Genomic DNA, 23,370 nt, shown 5'->3' with positions numbered 1-23,370 from the left:
ACAGAAACAGACCCTTCAGTCATAGAGATGTACAGCACAGAAACAGACCCTTCAGTCATAGAGTCATAGAGATGTACAGCACAGAAATAGACCCTTCAGTCATAGAGTCATAAAGATGTACAGCACAGAACCAGACTCTTCATTCATCGAGTCATAGAGATGTACAGCACAGAAACAGACCCTTCAGTCATAGAGCCAGAGAGATGTACAGCACAGAAACAGTCCATTCAGTCATAGTCATAGCGATGCACAGCACAGAAACAGACCCTTCAGTCATTGAGTCATGGAGATGTACAGCACAGAAACAGACCCTTCAGTCATAGAGTCATAGAGATGTACAGCACAAAAACAGACCCTTCAGTCATAGAGATGTACAGCACAGAAACAGACTCTTCAGTCATAGAGTCATAGAGATATGCGGCACAGAAACAGACCCTTCACTCATAGAGTCATAGAGATGTACAGCACAGAAACAGACCATTCAGTCATAGAATCATAGACATGTACAGCACAGAAACAGACCCTTCAGTCATAGAGTCATAGAGATGTACAGCACAGAAACAGACCCTACAGTCAAAGAGTCATAGAGATGTACAGCACAGAAACAGACGCTTCAGTCATAGAGTCATAGAGATGTACAGCACAGAAACAGACCTTTCAGTCATAGTCATAGAGATGTACAGCACAGAAAGAGACCCTTCAGTCAAAGAATCATAGAGATGTACAGCACAGAAACAGACCATTCAGTCATAGAGATGTACAGCACAGAAAGAGACCCTTCAGTCAAAGAATCATAGAGATGTACAGCACAGAAACAGACCATTCAGTCATAGAGATGTACAGCACAGAAACAGACCCTTCAGTCACAGAGATGTACAGCACAGAAAGAGACCCTTCAGTCAAAGAATCATAGAGATGTACAGCACAGAAACAGACCATTCAGTCATAGTCATAGAGATATACAGCACAGCAACAGACCCTTCAGTCATAGAGTCATAGAGATGTACAGCACAGAAACAGACCCTTCAGTCATAGAGTCATAGAGATGTACAGCACAGAAACAGACCCTTCAGGCATCGAGATGTACAGCACAGAAACAGACCCTTCTGTCATAGGGTGATAGAGATGTACAGCACAGAAACAGACCCTTCAGTCATAAAGTCATAGAGATGTACAGAACAGAAACAGACTCTTCAGTCATAGAGATGTACAGCACAGAAACAGGCCCTTCAGTCATAGAGTCATAGAGATGTACAGCACAGAAACAGACCCTTCAGTCATACAGATGTACAGCACAGAAACAGACCATTCAGTCATAGAGTCATAGAGATGTACAGCACAGAAACAGACCCTTCAGTCATAGAGTCATAGAGATGTACAGAACAGAAACAGACTCTTCAGTCATAGAGTCATAGAGATGTACAGCACAGAAACAGACCTTTCAGTCATAGTCATAGAGATATACAGCACAGCAACAGACCCTTCAGTCATAGAGTCATAGAGATGTACAGCACAGAAACAGACTCTTCAGTCATAGAGTCATAGAGATGTACAGCACAGAAACAGACCCTTCAGTCATAGAGATGTACAGCAAACAAACAGACCATTCAGTCATAGAATCATAGACATGAACAGCACAGAAACAGACCTTTCAGTCATAGTCATAGAGATATACAGCACAGCAACAGACCCTTCAGTCATAGAGTCATAGAGATGTACAGCACAGAAACAGACCCTTCAGTCATAGTCATAGAGATGTACAGCACAGAAACAGACCCTACAGTCATAGAGTCAGAGACATGTACAGCACAGAAACAGACCCTTCAGTCATAGAGTCATAGAGATGTACTGTACAGAAACAGACCCTTCAGGCATAGAGATGTACAGCACAGAAACAGAACCTTCAATCATAGTCATTGAGATGTACAGCACAGAAACAGAACCTTAAGTGCTAGAGTCATAGAGATGTACAGCACAGTAACAGACCCTTCAGTCATAGAGATGTACAGCACAGAAACAATCTCTTCAGTCATAAAGTCATAGAGATGTACTGAACAGAAACAGACTCTTCAGTCATAGAGATGTACAGCACAGAAACCGACCCTTCAGTCATAGAGTCATAGAGATGTACTGCACAGAAACAGACCCTTCAGTCATACAGATGTACAGCACAGAAACAGACCATTCAGTCATAGAGTCATAGAGATGTACAGCACAGAAACAGACCCTTCAGTCATAGAGTCATAGAGATGTACAGAACAGAAACGGACCCTTCAGTCATAGCCATAGAGATGTAAAGCACAGAAACAGACCCTTCAGTCATAGAGCCATAGCGATGTACAGCACAGAAACAGACCATTCAGTCAGAGAGTCATAGAGATGTACAGCACAGAAACAGACCCTTCAGTCATAGAGTCATAGAGATGTACAGCACAGAAACAGACCCTTCAGTCATAGAGTCATAGAGATGTACAGCACAGAAACAGACCCTTCAGTCAGAGAGATGTACAGCACCGAAACAGACCCTTCAGTCATAGAGTCATAGAGATGTACAGCACAGAAACAGACCCTTCAGTCATAGAGTCATAGAGATGCACAGCACAGAAACAGACCCTACAGTCATAGAGTCATAGAGCTGTACAGCACAGAAACAGACCCTTCACTCATAGAGCCATAGAGATGTATAGCACAGAAACAGACCCTTCAGTCATAGAGTCATAGAGATGTACAGCACAGAAACAGACCATTCAGTCATAGAGTCATGGAGATGTACAGCACAGAAACAGACCCTTCAGTCATAGAGATGCACAGCACAGAAAGAGACCCTTCAGTCATAGAGATGTACAGCACAGAAACAGACCCTTCCGTCATAGAGTCATAGAGATGTACAGCACAGAAACAGACCCTTCAGTCATAGAGTCATAGAGATGTACTGCACGGAAACAGACCATTCAGTCATAGAGTCATGGAGATGTACAGCACAGAAACAGACCCTTCAGTCATAGAGATGCACAGCACAGAAACAGACCCTTCAGTCATAGAGATGTACAGCACAGAAACAGACCCTTCAGTCATAGAGTCATAGAGATGTACAGCACAGAAATAGACCCTTCAGTCATAGAGTCATAAAGATGTACAGCACAGAACCAGACTCTTCATTCATCGAGTCATAGAGATGTACAGCACAGAAACAGACCCTTCAGTCATAGAGCCAGAGAGATGTACAGCACAGAAACAGACCCTTCAGTCATAGAATCATAGAGATGTACAGCACAGAAACAGACCTTTCTGTCAGAGAGCCATAGAGATGTACAGCACAGAAACAGACCCTTCAGTCATAGAGTCATAGAGATGTACAGCACAGAAATAGACCTTTGAGTCTTAGAGTCATAGAGATGTACAGCATAGAAACAGACCCTTCAGTCAGGGAGATGTACAGCACAGAAACAGACTCTTCAGTCATAGAGTCATAGAGATGTACAGCACAGAAACAAACTCTTCAGTCATAGAGATGTACAGCACAGAAACAGACCCTTCAGGCATAGAGTCAGAGATGTACAGCACAGAAACAGACCCTTCACTCATAGAGTCATAGAGATGTACAGTACAGAAACAGACCCTTCAGTCATAAAGTCATAGAGATGTACAGCACAGAAACAGTCCCTTCAGACATAATCATAGAGATGTACAGCACAGAAATAGACCCTTCCGTCATAGAGTCATAGAGATGTACAGCACAGAAACTGTCCCTTCAGTCATAGTCATAAAGATGTACAGCACAGAAACAGACCCTTCACTCATAGAGATGTACAGCACAGAAACAGACCCTTCAGTCATAGAGTCATAGAGACGTACAGCAGAGAAACAGACCCTTCAGTCATAGAGTCATAGAGATGTACAGCACATAAACAGACCCTTCAGTCACAGAGATGTACAGCACAGAAACAGACCCATCTGTCATAGAGGTGTACAGCACAGAAACATACCATTCAGTCATAGAGTCATAGAGATGTACAGCACAGAAACAGACCCTTCAGTCAAAGAGATGTACAGCACAGAAACAGACCCTTCACTCATAGAGTCATAGAGATGTACAGCACAGAAACAGACGCTTCTGTCATAGAGATGTACAGCACAGAAACAGACCCTTCAGTCACAGAGTCATAGAGATGTACAGCACAGAAACAGACCCTTCAGTCATAGAGTCATAGAGATGCACAGCACAGAAACAGACCCTACAGTCATAGAGTCATAGAGCTGTACAGCACAGAAACAGACCCTTCACTCATAGAGCCATAGAGATGTATAGCACAGAAACAGACCCTTCAGTCATAGAGTCATAGAGATGTACAGCACAGAAACAGACCCTTCTGTCATAGCCATAGAGATGTACAGCACAGAAACAGACCCTTCAATCATAGAGATGTACAGCACAGAAACAGACCCTTCAGTCTTAGAGGCATAGAGATGTACAGCACAGAAACAGACCCTTCAGTCATAGAGATGTACAGCACAGAAACAGACCCTTCTGTCATAGTCATAGAGATGTACAGCACAGAAACAGACCCTTCAGTCATAGAGATGTACAGCACAGAAACAGACCCTTCAGTCATAGAGATGTACAGCACAGAAACAGACCCTTCAGTCATAGCGATGTACAGCACAGAAACAGACCATTCAGTCATAGAGCCATAGCGATGTACAGCACAGAAACAGACCATTCAGTCAGAGAGTCATAGAGATGTACAGCACAGAAACAGACCCTTCAGTCATAGAGTCATAGAGATGTACAGCACAGAAACAGACCCTTCAGTCATAGAGTCATAGAGATGTACAGCACAGAAACAGACCATTCAGTCATAGAGATGTACAGCACAGAAACAGACCCTTCAGTCATAGAGCCATAGAGATGTACAGCACAGAAACAGACCCTTCAGTCATAGAGTCATAGAGATGTATAGCACAGAAACAGACCGTACAGTCATAGAGTCATTGGGGATGTACAGCACAGAAACAGACCCTTCACTCATAGAGCCATAGAGATGTATAGCACAGAAACAGACCCTTCAGTCATAGAGTCATAGAGATGTACAGCACAGAAATAGACCATTCAGTCGTAGAGTCAAAGAGATGTACAGCACAGACACAGACCCTTCAGTCATAGAGATGCACAGCACAGAAAGAGACCCTTCAGTCATAGAGTTATGGAGATGTACAGCACAGAAATAGACCATTCAGTCATAGAGTCATAGAGATCTACAGCACAGAAACAGACCCTTCAGTCATAGAGTCATAGGGATGTACAGCACAGAAACAGACCCTTCAGTCATAGAGTAATCGAGATGTACAGCACAGAAACAGACCATTCAGTCGTAGAGCCATAGAGATGTACAGCACAGAAACAGACCCTTCAGTCATAGAGATGCACAGCGCAGAAAGAGACCCTTCAGTCATAGAGATGTACAGCACAGAAACAGACCCTTCCGTCATAGAGTCATAGAGATGTACAGCACAGAAACAGACACTTCAGTCATAGAGTCATAGAGATGTACTGCACAGAAACAGCCCATTCAGTCAGAGAGATGTACAGCACAGAAACAGACTCTTCAGTCATTGAGTCATGGAGATGTACAGCACAGAAACAGACCCTTCAGTCATAGAGATGCACAGCACAGAAACAGCCCATTCAGTCAGAGAGATGTACAGCACAGAAATAGACCTTTCAGTCATAGAGTCATAGAGATGTACAGCACAGAAACAGACTCTTCATTCATCGAGTCATAGAGATGTACAGCACAGAAACAGACCCTTCAGTCATAGAGCCATAGAGATGTACAGCACAGAAACAGACCCTTCAGTCATAGAATCATAGAGATGTACAGCACAGAAACAGACCCTTCAGTCAGAGAGCCATAGAGATGTACAGCACAGAAACAGACCCTTCAGTCAGAGAGTCATAGAGATGTACAGCACAGAAATAGACCCTTGAGTCTTAGAGTCATAGAGATGTACAGCATAGAAACAGACCCTTCAGTCAGAGAGATGTACAGCACAGAAACAGACTCTTCAGTCATAGAGTCATAGAGATGTACAGCACAGAAACAAACTCTTCAGTCATAGAGATGTACAGCACAGAAACAGACCCTTCAGGCATAGAGTCAGAGATGTACAGCACAGAAACAGACCCTTCACTCATAGAGTCATAGAGATGTACAGTACAGAAACAGACCCTTCAGTCATAAAGTCATAGAGATGTACAGCACAGAAACAGTCCCTTCAGACATAATCATAGAGATGTACAGCACAGAAATAGACCCTTCCGTCATAGAGTCATAGAGATGTACAGCACAGAAACTGTCCCTTCAGTCATAGTCAGAAAGATGTACAGCACAGAAACAGACCCTTCACTCATAGAGATGTACAGCACAGAAACAGACCCTTCAGTCATAGAGTCATAGAGACTTACAGCAGAGAAACAGACCCTTCAGTCATAGAGATGTACAGCACAGAAACAGACCCTTCAGTCATAGAGTCATAGAGATGTACAGCACAGAAACAGACCCTTCACTCATAGAGATGTACAGCACAGAAACAGACCCTTCACTCATAGAGATGTACAGCACAGAAACAGACCATTCAGTCAGAGAGTCATAGAGATGTACAGCACAGAAACAGACCCTTCTGTCATAGTCATAGGGATGTACAGCACAGAAACAGACCCTTCAGTCATAGAGATGTACAGCACAGAAACAGACCATTCAGTCAGAGAGTCATAGAGATGTACAGCACAGAAACAGACCCTTCTGTCATAGTCATAGAGATGTACAGCACAGAAACAGACCCTTCAGTCATAGAGATGTACAGCACAGAAACAGACCCTTCAGTCTTAGAGGCATAGAGATGTACAGCACAGAAACAGACCCTTCAGTCATAGAGATGTACAGCACAGAAACAGACCCTTCTTTCATAGTCATAGAGATATACAGCACAGAAACAGACCCTTCAGTCATAGAGATGTACAGCACAGAAACAGACCCTTCACTCATAGAGATGTACAGCACAGAAACAGACCATTCAGTCAGAGAGTCATAGAGATGTACAGCACAGAAACAGACCCTTCTGTCATAGTCATAGAGATGTACAGCACAGAAACAGACCCTTCAGTCATAGAGATGTACAGCACAGAAACAGACCCTTCAGTCTTAGAGGCATAGAGATGTACAGCACAGAAACAAACCCTTCAGTCATAGAGATGTACAGCACAGAAACAGACCCTTCTTTCATAGTCATAGAGATGTACAGCACAGAAACAGACCCTTCAGTCATAGAGATGTACAGCACAGAAACAGACCCGTCAGTCTTAGAGGCATAGAGATGTACAGCACAGAAACAGACCCTTCAGTCATAGCGATGTACAGCACAGAAACAGACCATTCAGTCATAGAGCCATAGCGATGTACAGCACAGAAACAGACCATTCAGTCAGAGAGTCATAGAGATGTACATCACAGAAACAGACCCTTCAGTCATAGAGTCATAGAGATGTACAGCACAGAAACAGACCATTCAGTCATAGAGTCATAGAGATGTACAGCACAGAAACAGACCATTCAGTCATAGAGATGTACAGCACAGAAACAGACCCTTCAGTCATAGAGCCATAGAGATGTACAGCACAGAAACAGACCCTTCAGTCATAGAGTCATAGAGATGTATAGCACAGAAACAGACCGTACAGTCATAGAGTCATTGGGGCTGTACAGCACAGAAACAGACCCTTCACTCATAGAGCCATAGAGATGTATAGCACAGAAACAGACCATTCAGTCATAGAGATGTACAGCACAGAAACAGACCCTTCAGTCATAGAGCCATAGGGATGTACAGCACAGAAACAGACCCTTCAGTCATAGAGTCATAGAGATGTATAGCACAGAAACAGACCGTACAGTCATAGAGTCATTGGGGATGTACAGCACAGAAACAGACCCTTCACTCATAGAGCCATAGAGATGTATAGCACAGAAACAGACCCTTCAGTCATAGAGTCATAGAGATGTACAGCACAGAAATAGACCATTCAGTCATAGAGTCATAGAGATGTACAGCACAGACACAGACCCTTCAGTCATAGAGATGCACAGCACAGAAAGAGACCCTTCAGTCATAGAGCCATGGAGATGTACAGCACAGAAATAGACCCTTCAGTCATAGAGTCATAGGGATGTACAGCACAGAAACAGACCCTTCAGTCATAGAGTCATAGAGATGTACAGCACAGAAACAGACCCTTCAGTCATAGAGTCATAGATATGTACAGCACAGAAACAGACCCTTCAGTCATAGAGTCATAGAGATGTACAGCACAGAAACAGACCCTTCAGTCATAGAGATGTACAGCACAGAAACAGACCCTTCAGTCATAGAGTCATAGAGATGTACAGCACAGAAATAGACGCTTGAGTCTTAGAGTCATAGAGATGTACAGCATAGAAACAGACCCTTCAGTCAGAGAGATGTACAGCACAGAAACAGACTCTTCAGTCATAGAGATGTTCAGCACAGAAACAGACCCTTCAGTCATAGGGTCATAGAGATGTACAGCACAGAAACAGACCCTTCAGTCATAGAGATGTACAGCACAGAAACAGACCCTTCAGTCATAGAGCCATAGAGATGTACAGCACAGAAACAGACCCTTCAGTCATAGAGTCATAGAGATGTACAGCACAGAAACAGACCCTTCAGTCATAGAGATGTACAGCATAGAAACAGACCCTTCAGTCATAGAGATGTACAGCACAGAAACATACTCTTCAGTCATAGAGTCATAGAGATGTACAGCACAGAAACAGACTCTTCAGTCATAGAGTCATAGAGATGTACAGCACAGAAACAGACCCTTCTGTCATAGGGTCATGGAGATGTACAGCACAGAAACAGACCCTTCAGTCATAGAGTCATAGAGATGTACAGCACAGAAACAGACCCTTCAGTCATAGAGTCATAGAGATGTACAGCACAGAAACAGACCATTCAGTCATAGAGATGTACAGCACAGAAACAGACCCTTCAGTCATAGAGTCATAGAGATGTACAGCACAGAAACAGACCCTTCAGTCATAGAGATGTACAGCACAGAAACAGACCATTCAGTAATAGAGTCATAGAGATGTACAGCACAGAAACAGACCCTTAAGTCATAGAGTCATAAAGATGTACAGCACAGAAACAGACCCTTCATTCATAGAGTCATAAAGATGTACAGCACAGAAACAGACCCTTCAGTCATAGAGTCATAGACATGTACAGCACAGAAATAAACCCTGTACTCATAGAGTCATACACCCTCCTCAGTCCATTGACTGAGGAGGGTGTATCAAGGTTTTTTTGGAATCTGGGATAAGCTCCATCTCTGTCCACAACACCAAAATTTTGGTGTCATCCACAAGCTTATGACACACACCGCCTTTATTCACATTTAAATCATCTCTATAAACCACAAAGAAAAGGGGACCCAGCAGCGATCTCCAGTTACAGGCCTCTGGCCTGAAAAACACCCTCCTCTGTCGAGGAGCCAATATTGCATCCAATTGGACAGTTTCCTGGGTAGGCCTCAGGCTGCACTAGGCCCCAACCTCCTCAGGAAAGGCACGAAGGCCAAATCGCAATGGAATCCCTCAGGTGCTGATAAAGGCTGTGAGGCCCATCCAATCTGCACTCACTCTCTGAAGAGCATCCCACCCTGTCCGCATAAACCCACATTTACTATAATTAACCCATCAGGCCTAAACACTGCGGACAATGTAGCATGGCCAATCCACCCTAACCTGCACATCCCTGGGCACTATAGGACAATTTCTCATGGCCAATCCACCCGAACCTGCACATCCCTGGGCACTACGGGACAATTTAGCACGGCCAATCCACCCTAACCTGCACATCTCTGGTCACTACGGGACAATTTCTCATGGCCAATCCACCCTAACCTGCACATCCCTGGGCACTATGGGACAATTTAGCATGGCCAATCCACCCTAACCTGCACATCCCTGGGCACTATGGGACAATTTAGTATGGCCAATCCACCCTAACCTGCACATCCCTGGGCACTACGGGACAATTTAGCACGGCCAATCCATCCTAACCTACACATCCCTGGACACTACGGGACAATGTAGCATGGCCAATCCACCCTAACCTGCACATTCCTGGGCACTATGGGACAATTTCTCATGGCCAATCCACCCTAACCTGCACATCCCTGGGCACTATGGGACAATTTCTCATGGCCAATCCACCCTAACCTGCACATCCCTGGGCACTACGGGACAATTTAGCATGGCCAATCCACCCTAACCTGCACATCCCTGGGCACTATGGGACAATTTCTCATGGCCAATCCAACCTAACCTGCACATCCCTGGGCACTATGGGACAATTTCTCATGGCCAATCCACCCTAACCTGCACATCCCTGGGCACTATGGGACAATTTCTCATGGCCAATCCATCCTAACCTGCACATCCCTGGTCACTACGGGACAATTTAGCACAGCCAATCCACCCTAACCTGCACATCCCTGGACACTATGGGACAATTTAGCATGGCCAATCCACCCTAACCTGCACATCCCTGGGCCCTACGGGACAATTTAGCATGGCCAATCCACCCTAACCTGCTCATCCCTGGGCCCTACGGGACAATTTAGCATGGCCAACCCGCCCTAACCTGCACATGTTTGGACTGTGGGAGGAAACCGGAGCACCCGGAGGAAACCCACGCAGACATGATGGTGAGAAAGAGAGATGGAGAGAGAGAGAGATGTCTGGTGGCGGGAGAGGTTCAGGCAAGGGAAGAGGTCAGGAAGCAGAGTTCTTCAGGGTAACTCCAGCCGGTGAGGGAATTGAACTCATGCTGTTGGTCCAACTCTGCATTGTAAACCAACCCTCCAGCCAATTGAGCCCATCCCTCCCCCTCCCCAACCTCCACCTCATATCCCTCAGCCCTTGAAGAGGATGCGGGAGGCGGGGTCGATTAAGGGAGCGGCTACAGTCTATCTGGAGAGATGGAGGGTTGTGAATGAGGGGAGGAAGGGTGAGGAACCATTTCACCACTGACAAGAGGGTCAGTCACCCAAGAAATGGGCTGAATGACCTCCTTATCTTGGGTAACAGGGTCAAGGAGGGGGGCTGAATTCCCTCCTGTTCCTGTGTAACAGACTGGAGGAGGAAGGGGGCTGAATGGCCTCCTGTGTAACAGGCTGGAGGAGGAAGGGGGCTGACTGGCCTCTTGTGTAACAGCCTGGAGGAGGAGGGGGGCTGAATGGCCTCCTGTGTAACAGGCTGGAGGAGGAAGGGGGGCAGTGAACGTCCACCTCCCATTTCCACATAAATCGAAACTCGGGCAGGTGACCTCGTGATGGTTAGAGGGAGCTCCCAGGCCTGCCTGGTCCACCCACGCTTCCTAGTATAGGGGGGAATGGGCCGAACGATCTCTCTCCCTCCCTAGACAGGCCAAACGGGGTTGTCACGAGGCCTGGTGAACTCTAGTTGACCCAAATCTGCATCTCCCTCTTGCCTTGGCTCTCTGACTCTTTCGATACAGGCCTTATCAGATTTGGCAATGAATCTAATACTTCACACCTCTGTGACAGATCAGGTGTCGATCTTACGAAACGTAGCAGTCAGTGATTCCGAATCGGAGCGGGAAAGTTGGAGGGGTGGGTGGCTGGTGCAGGTGAATTGCTGATCGTTAGGTTTTCTGTCATTTCCCTTCACCCCACCTCCCCCCCCCCCCCCCCCCCCCCCACTCCCACCACTCGTCCCTGCAGCGAAACCCTGCTCGATTCAGATCAGACCCAAGCCGAAACAGAGCGAGCAGGGGTCAGCCAGAGTTCAGCAGGTCCCGAGAATGCCCTCTCTCTCTCTCCCTCTCTCAGCGGATAAAGCCGGATTATCACGTCGTGGCGTGTGGGATCTTGCTGTGTGCTTATTGGTTCACTAGTTCACCCCACCCCACTTACCCTCCCAGATAAAAAAAGATTAAAAGAGAGACAATGAAAGCAGGTTTGGGGGGGGGATAGTGGTGCTGAATGGCTTCTGTTTCTGTGTAACAGGCTAGAGGAGGAGGGGCTGAATGGCCTCCTGTTTCCGTGTAACAGGCTGGAGGAGGGGGGCTGAATGGCCTCCTGTTCCTGTGTAACAGGCCGGAGGAGGAGGGGCTGAATGGCCTCCTGTTTCTGTGTAACAGGCTGGAGGAGGAGGGGCTGAATGGCCTCCTGTTTCTGTGTAACAGGCTGGAGGAGGGGGGCTGATGGGCCTCCTGTTCCTGTGTAACAGGCTGGAGGAGGGGGGCTGAATGGTCTCCTGTTTCTGTGTAACAAGCTGGAGGAGGGGGTGCTGAATGGCCTCCCTGTTTCTGTGTAACAGGCTGGAGGAGGGGGTGCTGAATGGCCTCTTGTTCCTGTGTAACAGGCTGGACCCATACAAGGGCAGGTTCTGAGTTGACTGACCTGACCCCTGCGAGTGAAGGGACCCTGACCCCTGTCGAGGGCTGAAATTCGGGGCATTCTCGGGACCTGCTGAACTCTGGCTGACCCCTGCTCGCTCTGTTTCGGCTTGGTCTGATCTGAATCGAGCAGGGTTTCGCTGCAGGTAAACGTGTGAAAAACGCTTTCTGAGTGCTGAAGGTTCACAGAAAAACCCAAATTAAGGCGAATTCGCAAAGGTGTCGGGGGAACGTGGGCCGTATCTATCCAAATCACTGAGGAGCAGGGTAATCAGTCAATTATGAGCAAAGTACCGGGTGTCTGCGTCATAGAGTCACAGAGATGTACAGCACGGAAACAGACCCTTCGTCCAACCCGTCCGTGCCGACCAGATATCCCAACCCAATCTAGTCCCACCTGCCAGCACCCGACCCCATATCCTTCCAAACCCTTCCTACTCATGTCCCCATCCAAATGCCTTTTAAATGTTGTAATTGTACCAGCCTCCACCACTTCCTCTGGCAGCTCATTCCATACACGCACCACCCTCTGTGTGAAAAAGTTGCCCTTAGGTCTCTTTTGTTACACAGAGGGTGTGTGTGTGTGTGTGGAACGAGCTGCCAGAGGAAGTAAGTGGTGGAGGCTGGTACAATGACAGCACTTAAAAGGCACCTGGATGGGTATATGAATAGGAAGGGTTTAGAGGGATATGGGCCAAATGCTGGCAAAATGAGACTAGATTAGGTTGGGATATCAGGTTGGCATGGACGGGTTGGACCCAAGGGTTAGTCTCCGTGCTTTTCAACTCTATGACTTGACAGGTTTATTTGGAAGTACTAATTTCGGAGCGCTGCTCTATCACAGGGTAGATTGACTAGCTCACTGACAAAGGAATAGCGCTCCGAAAGCTAGTACTTCCAAATAAACCTGTCGGACTATTAGCTGAATTTGTAATCTGTGTGCTTTTTAAACTTTGTCCCCCCCCCCCCCCCCAGTCCAACACCGGCCCTCCATGTGATAATTTCACAACGTTCAGCTACTGAAGCAGTCCGTGTCCAAATGCAGCAAGACTTGGGCATCATCCAGGCCTAAGCTGGGTGAGTGGCCACATAACTGCCAGGCAATGACCATCTCCGGCAAGAGGCAATCAAAATTCACTTGACATTCAATGGTGCTCCCATCACTAAATCCCCCCACTATCAACACCCTGTGGGTTACCATTGAGAGAGAACCTAACCATCGCCCCCTTGACATTCAATGGTGTTACCATCACTGAATCGCCCCACTATCAACATCCTGGGGGTTACCATTGAGAGAGAATCTAACTATCGCCCTCTTGACCTTTAATGGTGTTACCATCACTGAATCCCCCCACTATCCAGATCCTGGGGGTTACCATTGACCAGAAACTGATCTGGACCCAGCCATAAACACACAGGGGCTACAAGAGCAGGGTCAGAGGCTGGGCATCTTGCAGCGAGTAACTCCCCTCCTGACTCCCTCCTCCCCAAAGCCTGTCCCACCATCGATGAGGCACGAGTCAGGAGCGGGGTTTAATCGGGATTTCAGGAGAAATGTCTAGACCAAGAGAGATAGAGAATGGGGGACTTGCTCCCATGGGGGAGTGGGGGGAGAATGGGGGACTCGCTCCCACGGGGAGTGGGGGGAGAATGGGCGACTCACTCCCACGGGGAGTGGGAGGGGAATGGGGGACTCGCTCCCACGGGGAGTGGGGGGAGAATGTGGGACTCGCTCCCACAGGGAGTGGTGGGGGGGAGAGAATGGGGGATTCGCTCCCACGGGGAGTGGGGGGAGAATGGGGGACTCACTCCCATGGGGAGTGGGGGGGGGGGGAATGGGGGACTCACTCCCACGGGGAGTGCGGGGGGCAGAATAAGGGACTCACTCCCACGGGGAGTGGGGGGGGTGGGGGGAGAGAATGGGGGACTCACTCCCACAGGGAGTGGGGGGGGGGAGAATGGGGGGCTCGCTCCCACAGGGAGTGGGGGGAGAATGGGGTATGGGGCTGGAATGGGGTTGTGGGGGAGCCAGCAGGTAGCCAGGGGCCAAATGGAACATGCCTTGCTGTAAATTACATGCAATTTACTGTGTATTCAGGAGAATCTGGGACTCGTCAGAAATTAAAAAACACAAGCAATTGTTAAATAACTCAGTCAGAGAGTTGAGATTTAAGATCAGACCAATTTTGATCTTCTTAATGGTCGTGGCTTTTCAAGATCTTTGACCAAGGTGTGAATCTGTTGACTCATCCTGCTTAGAGACGGTTTAACACCCTCAACCCACAAAGAGCACACATACGCGCTCCTTCAGTGGTTACAGCCCAGACTCAGAGCTCGTACTGAGAGGCCAGGCCCTCTGCGGTCTATCAGGGGAATATCGCAGGCCTGGGAAGACAGGAGGAATATCGCAGGCTGGGCAAACACAAGGAATAGTTAGACGCCGGCAACAGGAGGGATAGTGTAGGCCTGGGAAGCACGAGGGGTAGTGTAGACGCTGGGCAAATGGGGGAATGTAGGCCTGGGAAACAAAAGGGGTAGAGTAGGCCCGGGCAAACACGAGGGATAGTGTAGGCCCCGGGAAACAGGAGGGACAGTGTAGGCTCCGGAAACACGAGAGATAGTGCGGACCTGGAAAACATGAGGGATAGCATAGGCACAGGCAAACATGAGGGACAGTGTAGGCTCCGGAAACAAGAGGGATAGTGTAGGCCTGGAAAACACAAGGGAGAGTGTAGACGCTGGACAAACGAGGGATAATGTAGGCCACGGAAACACGAGGTATAGTGTAGGCCCGGGGAAAGAGAAGGCTCAGCATAGGCTCAGGCAAACACGAGGGATAGTGTAGGCCCGGGGAAACAGAAGGCTTAGCTCGGGCAAACATGAGGGATAGTGTAAGCCCGGGAAACAGGAGGGACAGTGTAGGCTCGGGCAAACACGAGGGACAGTGTAGGCCCAGGAAACAGGAGGGACAGTGTAGGCCCGGGAAACAGGAGGGACAGTGTAGGCCCCAGAAACACGAGGGATAGTGTGGGCCCGGGAAACACGAGGGATAGTGTAGGCCTGGGAAACAGGAGCGACAGTGTAGGCCCGGGAAACACGAGGGATAGTGTAGGCCCAGAAACACGAGAGATAGTGTAGGCCCGGGAAACACGAGGGATAGTGTAGGCCCAGAAACACGAGAGATAGTGTAGGCCCGGGAAACACAAGGGATAGTTTACGACCTGAAAACATGAGCAATAGTATACGTCCGGGCAAACATGAGGGATAACGTTGGCCTGGGCAACACAAGGTACAGGGAAAGCCAAGGCAAATGAAGAGACTATGACAGCAATGTAGATGTGGGGCTGTGTGTGTCATGTATTCACTAATCCCGGGAGTGTGAGCACCGTGTGTGTGTGTGTGTGTATCTGCAAGTGTGTGTGTGCGCGTACACGTGGGTGCGTGTGAGTGTGCGAGTGTGAGCATGGGTGGGTGAGTGTGTGAGTGTTTGTGTGTGTGTGAGAGTGTGTGTATATGTGTGTGTGAGTGAGTGTGTGTGAGAGTGTGTGTGTTTATGTGTCTGTGTGTGTAAGCGTGTGTTTATGTGTGTGAGCATCTGTGCGTGAGTGTGTGTGAATGTGTGTGTGTTTGTGTGTGTGTGAGCGTGTGTATGTGCGTGAGTGTGTGTTTTTGTGAGTGTAAGAGTGAGTGTGAGTGTGTGTGCACGCGAGTGCGTGTGTCTGCACGTGTGTGTCTGTGTGTGTTTATGTGTGTCTGCATATGTGTCTGCACATGTGTGTGTGTGAGCATGTGTGTGTGAGCATGTGTGTGGTTGTGTATGTGTGTGTTTGCGTGTGTGGCTGCGTGTGAGTGTGAGTCTGTGTGTGTGTGAGTGTGTGTGAGTGAGTCTGTGTGTGTGAGAGTGTGAGTCTGTGTGTGTGTGAGTCTGTGTGTGTTTGTGTGTGTGTGTGAGTGTGAGTCTGTGTGTGTTTGTGTGTGTGTGTGAGTGTGAGTCTGTGTGAGAGTGTGAGTCTGTGTGAGAATGTGAGTGTGAGTCTGTGTGTGTGTGTGAGTGTGCGCTAATTTTGGCAATCCTGTCTATGTGTGTTTCCTCCGGGTGCTCCAGTTTCCACCCATAAGCCAAAGATGTACAGGTTAGGGTGGATTGGCCATGGAAAATTGCCTATAGTGCTCAGGGATGTGCAGGTTAGGGTGGATTGGCCGTGGGATATTGCCCATCGTGCTCAGGGATGTGTACGTTAGGTCATTGGTCAGGGGTAAATGTAGAGTAATAGGGTTGGGGAATGAATCTGCGTGGGTTACCCTTTGGAGGGTCGGTGTGGACTTGTTGGGCCGAAGGGCCTGTTTCCACACTGTAGGGATTCTATGATTCTATGATATAGCTCAGTCTTGACTCTGTCCCCTGGCCCCACAATCCTTGCCAAAGCGCTGCGGTGAGCCGTGGGCCTGGTGTGCGTGTGAACATGGCTCAGAGGAGGGCAGGAAGTCGACCCGGTCCCAGGGCATTAGTGCTGAGCGAGCAGTGTGCTTTTGAAGTTTCCCGTCTCTAACCTCGCCACCACCTCAGCCCTATACCCCCCCCCCCACACCCCTTACCGATGCTCACACAGGAAGGCAGATATTTCGAGCTTCCCGCCCACGGCTTTCACCACAGAATTATGCACTTCTTTTCTTTCTCTGTCGAAATCGCTCTCTCTGTCTCCCAAACCTCACCGCTGCCAACTCACACACACCTCCCCCCCACCCCCCCCCCCACCCCCCCGAATCTGCCTGTCTCACCATTGGCAACGCTCGCTTGCCTTTTCAGAGCCTGACCTTAGCAACATGCTCTGCTGACGGCCTAGTGCATAGGCCCCAAACTGCCCACGTCGAAAATACCACCCCCTTTCCCAACAAGAAGGACCCCGATCACCTTCCAGCTGGGTGACGGGATGTGTGGTTTACATACAGATTAGTTTTGATCAGACATTCAGTGTGCCGCACACTCAGCTAGGCCCCAGCCCTCTGGGTCAGAGAGCTCTGATAAAATTCACCTCTTCAACTGGTGGGCCATGCAGAGCGAGAGTTCACCCTGGCTATCGAATTCGGTGCTGCGGTAATTATTCACAGCTCCATCCCCGAATTCATGAACAGAATCTTCCTTTTATTTTTAAAAGGCCCAAGAACAAAACGAGTATGTTGAGGGGGGGGGGCTAAAAGAAAAATACGAGGCCTTACATTTCAAAGGGTGGGATGTGTGTGAATTGATTTGTCAGTGGTAGCAATCAGGACAGCTACAGGAACAGAACCTAAAAGACACTTGGACAGGCACATGGACAGGGAAGGTTGAGAAGGGTCTGGATGGGACCAGGTTAGACTGGACTGAAGGGTCTGTATCTGGGCTCTATGACTCGATGAGAACTGACATTATAATAAACCGACAACACTCGTTGATAGGAGAGACAGGGCCGTTGAAGCAGGGGATTAGATTAGATTACTTACAGTGTGGAAACAGGCCCTTCGGCCCAACGAGTCCACACCGACCCTCCGAAGGGCAACCCATTCCCCTACACTTACCCCTTCACCTAACACTATGGGCAATTTAGCACGGCCAGTTCACCTGACCTGCACATCTTTGTGACTGTGGGAGGAAACCGGAGCACCCGGAGGAAACCCACACAGACACGGGGAGAATGTGCAAATTCCACACAGACAGTCACCAGAGGCGGGAATTGAACCCGGGTCCCGTGAGGCAGCAGTGCTAACCACTGTGCCACCATGCGGCCCATTCTGTAGGACTGGACACAGTCTCAGGAGGGTGAAAAGCCCAGTTTTTTTTAGCCTCAAAGTAAGGGAGTCCAAGTCTAGGGGTTTAGGGTGAGAGGGGAAAGATTTAAAAGGGATCTGAGGGGCAACTTATTCACGCAGAGGGTGGTACGTGTATGGAATGAGCAACCAGAGGAAGTGGTGGAGGCTGGTACAATGACAGCATTTAAAAGGCACCTGGATGGGGACATGAGTAGGAAGGGTTTGGAGGGATATGGGCCACGTGCTGGCAAATGGGGCTGGATTAATTTACGTTATTTAGTTGCGTTTGGACGGTTCAGACCAAAGGGTCGTATTCCAGGTTGTATGACATTATAAGAGGCAAATCTTTGAAAAGTGGGAGGAAACGCAGACTCTATCAGAAACTCCCCACGCTGTGGAAACAGGCCACTTGGGCCATCAGGTCCGTACTGACACTCGAAAGAGCATCCCACCCAGATCCACTCCACTAACCTATTACTCTGTATTTCTCGTAGCCAACCCACCCTAACCTGCACATCCCTGGGCACTACGGGGCAATTTAGCATGGCCAATCCACCCTAACCTGCACATCCCTGGGCACTACGGGGCAATTTAGCATGGCCAATCCACCCTAACCTGCACATCCCTGGGCACTATGGGACGATTTAGCATGGCCAATCCACCCAAACCTGCACATCCCTGGACACTACGGGACAATTTAGCATGGCCAATCCACCCCAACCTGCACATCCCTGGGCACTGTGGGACAATTTAGCATGGCCAATCCTCCCTAACCTGCACATCCCTGGACACTATGGGACAATTTAGCATGGCCAATCCACCCTAACCTGCACATCTCTGGGCACTAGGGGACAATTTAGCATGGCCAATCCACCCTAACCTGCACATCCCTAGGCACTACAGGACAATTTAGCATGGCCAATCCACCCTAACCTGTACATCCCTGGGGCACTATGGGACAATTTAGCATGGCCAATCCACCCGAACCTGCACATCCCTGGGGCACTATGGGACAATTTAGCATGGCCAACCCACCCTAACCTGCACATCTCTGGGCGGCTATGGGACAATTTAGCATCTAACCCCGTGTATCCAGCGCTGTGCTGTCCCTACATTGGGAGTGTTTGATGGGGAAACAGTGTAGAAGAAGTCTTACTCTGTATCTAACCCCGTGCTGTCCCTACATTGGTAGTGTTTGATGGGGAAACAGTGTAGAGGGAGCTTTTCTCTGTATCTATCCCCATGTTGTCCCTGTCCTGAGATTGTTTGATGGTATCCCTGTGCTGTACCTGTCCTGGAAACGGGGTGGGGAACAGAGTAGAGGGAGCTTTACTCTCTACCTAAGCCCGTGCTGTCCCTGTTCCTGGGAATGTTTGCTTTGGGAGGGGGAGGGTGAACGCGGTCGGTGTAGACGGAGCTTTGCTCTGACTCTAAGGCATGACGTTCTGGAACAGTCAAATGAACTGAGTGTCTGACTCGCTCATTGGTCAAAACTTCCTGCAGAGCTCAGAGGAAACATTGCTGCTGGGTCTCTCAGAGTCTTCAGAACAACTCAAACCACAATATGTAAGTGCAGTTTCACATTTACATTGTGGCTCTCTGCAAGCTCTGTGGGAGGCACTTGCAAGTCTTCAATTAACCAGCAGTGGCTTTGTGCTGAGTAACATGATATTTGGTGGCTGAGGGGAATGGAACCCAGTCTTTGTCATCCCCATCAGCGCCCACACAACGGGCCTCCGACTTGAGCAATCTCCCATGAATGTCACTCCCACAGACTCGCCAGGCCTGTTTTCTTCCGAGCCTGGAGGAACGGGTCCTCACTTTGATTCCTCGAAGTGGGGCGGTGGGTGCAGAGAGGGTGGTCTGGTTCACAGTCAGAGGGGTGGTGTTACTGTCACAGGGTAGCGGCTGGATACACTGTCTGTTTAACCCCGGGCTGTCCGTGTCCCTGGGATGGGGGGAGAGTGTAGAGGGAGCATTACTCTGTATCTAACCCCGTGCTGCCCCTGTCCTGGGATGGAGGGGACAGTATTGAGGGAGCTTTACTCTGTATCTAACCTCATGCTGTCCCTGGGATGGGGGTACAGTGTAGAGGGAGCTTTACTCTGTATCTAACCCCGTGCTGTCCCTGTCCCTGGGATTGGAGGAGAGTGTAGAGGGAGGTTTACTCTGTATCTAACCTGGTGCTGTCCCTGTCCCTGGGATGGGGGGACAGTGTAGAGGGAGCTTCACTCTGTATCTAACCCCGTGCTGCCCCTGTCCTGGGATGGAGGGGACAGTATTGAGGGAGCTTTACTCTGTATCTAACCTCATGCTGTCCCTGGGATGGGAGGAGAGTGTAGAGAGAGGTTTACTCTGTATCTAACCCCGTGCTGTCCCTGGGATGGGGGGAGAGTGTAGAGGGAGGTTTACTCTGTATCTAACCCCATGCTGTCCCTGTCCTGAGAGTGTTTGATGGGGGACAGTGTAGAGGGAGCTTTACTCTGTATCTAACCCCGTGCTGACCCTGTCCAGGGATGGGGACAGTGTAGAGGGAGCTTTACTCTGTATCTAACCCCATGCTCTCCCTGTCCTGGGATGGAGGGACAGTGTAGAGGGAGCTTTACTCGGTATCTCACCTCATCCTGCCCATGTCCTGGGAGTGTTTGATGGGGGCGACAGTGTAGAGAGAGCTTTACTCTGTATGTAACCCCCATGCTGTCCCTGCCCTGGGAGTGTTTGATGGGGGACAGTGTAGAGTGAGTTTTACTCTGTATCTAACCCTATGCTGTCCATGTCCTGAAAGTGTTTGATGGGGGACAGTGTAGAGAGAGCTTTACTCTGTATCTAACCCCCTGCTGACCCTGTCCTGGTAGTGTTTGATGGGGGACAGTGTAGAGGGAGATTTACTTAAGAGTGTTTGATGGGGGACAGTGTAGAGGGAGCTTTACTCTGTATCTAACCCCGTGCTGTCCCTGTCCTGGGAGTGTTTGATGGGGGGGGACAGTGTAGAGGGAGCTTTACTCTGTATCTAACCCTGTGCTGTCCCTGCCCTGAGACTGTTTGATTGGGGGACAATGTAGAGTGAGCTTTACTCTGTATCTAACCCCGTGCTGTCCCTGCCCTGAGACTGTTTGATTGGGGGACAATGTAGAGGGAGCTTTACTCTGTATCTAACCCCGTGCTGTCCCTGCCCTGAGACTGTTTGATTGGGGGACAATGTAGAGGGAGCTTTACTCTGTATCTAACCCCGTGCTGTCCCTGTCCTGGGAGTGTTTGATGGGGGGACAATGTAGAGTGAGCTTTACTCTGTATCTAACCCCGTGCTGTCCCTGTCCCTGGGAGTGTTTGATGGGGGGACAGTGTAGAGGGAGCTTTACTCTGTATCTAACCCCGTGCTGTCCCTGTCCTGGGAGTGTTTGATGGGGGGGGACAGTGTAGAGGGAGCTTTACTCTGTATCTAACCCCGTGCTGTCCCTGCCCTGAGACTGTTTGATTGGGGGACAGTGTAGAGGGAGCTTTACTCTGTATCTAACCCTGTGCTGTCCCTGCCCTGAGACTGTTTGATTGGGGGACAATGTAGAGTGAGCTTTACTCTGTATCTAACCCCGTGCTGTCCCTGTCCCTGGGAGTGTTTGATGGGGGGACAGTGTAGAGGGAGCTTTACTCTGTATCTAACCCTGTGCTGTCCCTGTCCCTGGGAGTGTTTGATGGGGGGACAGTGTAGAGGGAGCTTTACTCTGTATCTAACCCTGTGCTGTCCCTGTCCTGGGAGTGTTTGATGGGGGGGGACAGTGTAGAGGGAGCTTTACTCTGTATCTAACCCCGTGCTGTCCCTGCCCTGAGACTGTTTGATTGGGGGACAGTGTAGAGGGAGCTTTACTCTGTATCTAACCCTGTGCTGTCCCTGCCCTGAGACTGTTTGATTGGGGGACAATGTAGAGTGAGCTTTACTCTGTATCTAACCCCGTGCTGTCCCTGTCCCTGGGAGTGTTTGATGGGGGGACAGTGTAGAGGGAGCTTTACTCTGTATCTAACCCTGTGCTGTCCCTGTCCCTGGGAGTGTTTGATGGGGGACCGTGCAGAGGGAGCTTTACTGGTGACTCACTGGGGGAGAGTGGAGAGGCCAGCTTAAACAATGGGCATTGGTGACTGCGTGGAAACAGAGGGGGAGCAGGAGGGAGTGGGAGATGGTGAGAGGGAGTGGGCATATCCTGTGGTGTGGTGACACGGAACAATTCAGTGTGAGGCCATCTGAAAGTAAAGCTCAGCCTTTGCAGATTGAGGTTCTTCTCAGTCAAAAATAAACGCTGAGACAGGAAAACCAGCAAGCTGCAATGTTTGTTGAATTCAGATTTTTTTTGGCTATGCCTTGCGGGGTCCGTAGGCACACTTCACTGATACCTACTACCCAGACTGAGATGGGCCTCTGATAAAGCACTGTTTATCTAACCCCATGCTGCCTCTGTCCTGGGAGTGTTTGATGTGGGACAGTGTAGAGGGAGCTTTACTCTGTATCTAACCCCAGGCTGTCCCTGCCCTGGGAGTGTTTGATGGGAGACCGTTAGAGGGAGCTTTACTGGTGACTCATTTAATTACACCCCACTCTCCTGCTCCCCGCCTCAGCACCGACCCTCCCACAGCGCCCGCTCCCTCAGCGCTGACCCTTCGATAGCGCCTGCTCCATCAGCGCTGACCCTCTGATAGTGTCCACTCCCTCAGTGCTGACCCTCTGACAGTGCCCGCTCCCTCAGCGCTGACCCTTTGACAGCGCCCGCTCTGTCAGTGCTGACCCTCCAACAGTGCCCACTCCCTCAGCACTGACCCTCTGACAGTGCCCGCTCCCTCAGCACTGACCCTCTGACAGTGCCCACTCCCTCAGCACTGACCCTCTAACAGTGCCCACTCCCTCAGCACTGACCCTCCGACAATGCCCGCTCCCTCAGTGTTGACCCTCCAACAGTGCCCGCTCCCTCAGCACTGACCCTCCGACAATGCCCACTCCCTCAGCACTGACCCTCTAACAGTGCCCGCTCCCTCAGCACTGACCCTCCGACAATGCCCGCTCCCTCAGTGTTGACCCTCCAACAATGC

This window comes from Chiloscyllium plagiosum, unplaced genomic scaffold (genome assembly GCF_037043375.1).
Source record: "Chiloscyllium plagiosum isolate Xiang-an unplaced genomic scaffold, Cpla_swu_hap1 HiC_scaffold_50, whole genome shotgun sequence".
Classification (NCBI taxonomy): Eukaryota; Metazoa; Chordata; class Chondrichthyes; order Orectolobiformes; family Hemiscylliidae; genus Chiloscyllium; species Chiloscyllium plagiosum.
Note: the sequence above shows the minus strand (reverse complement) of the source record.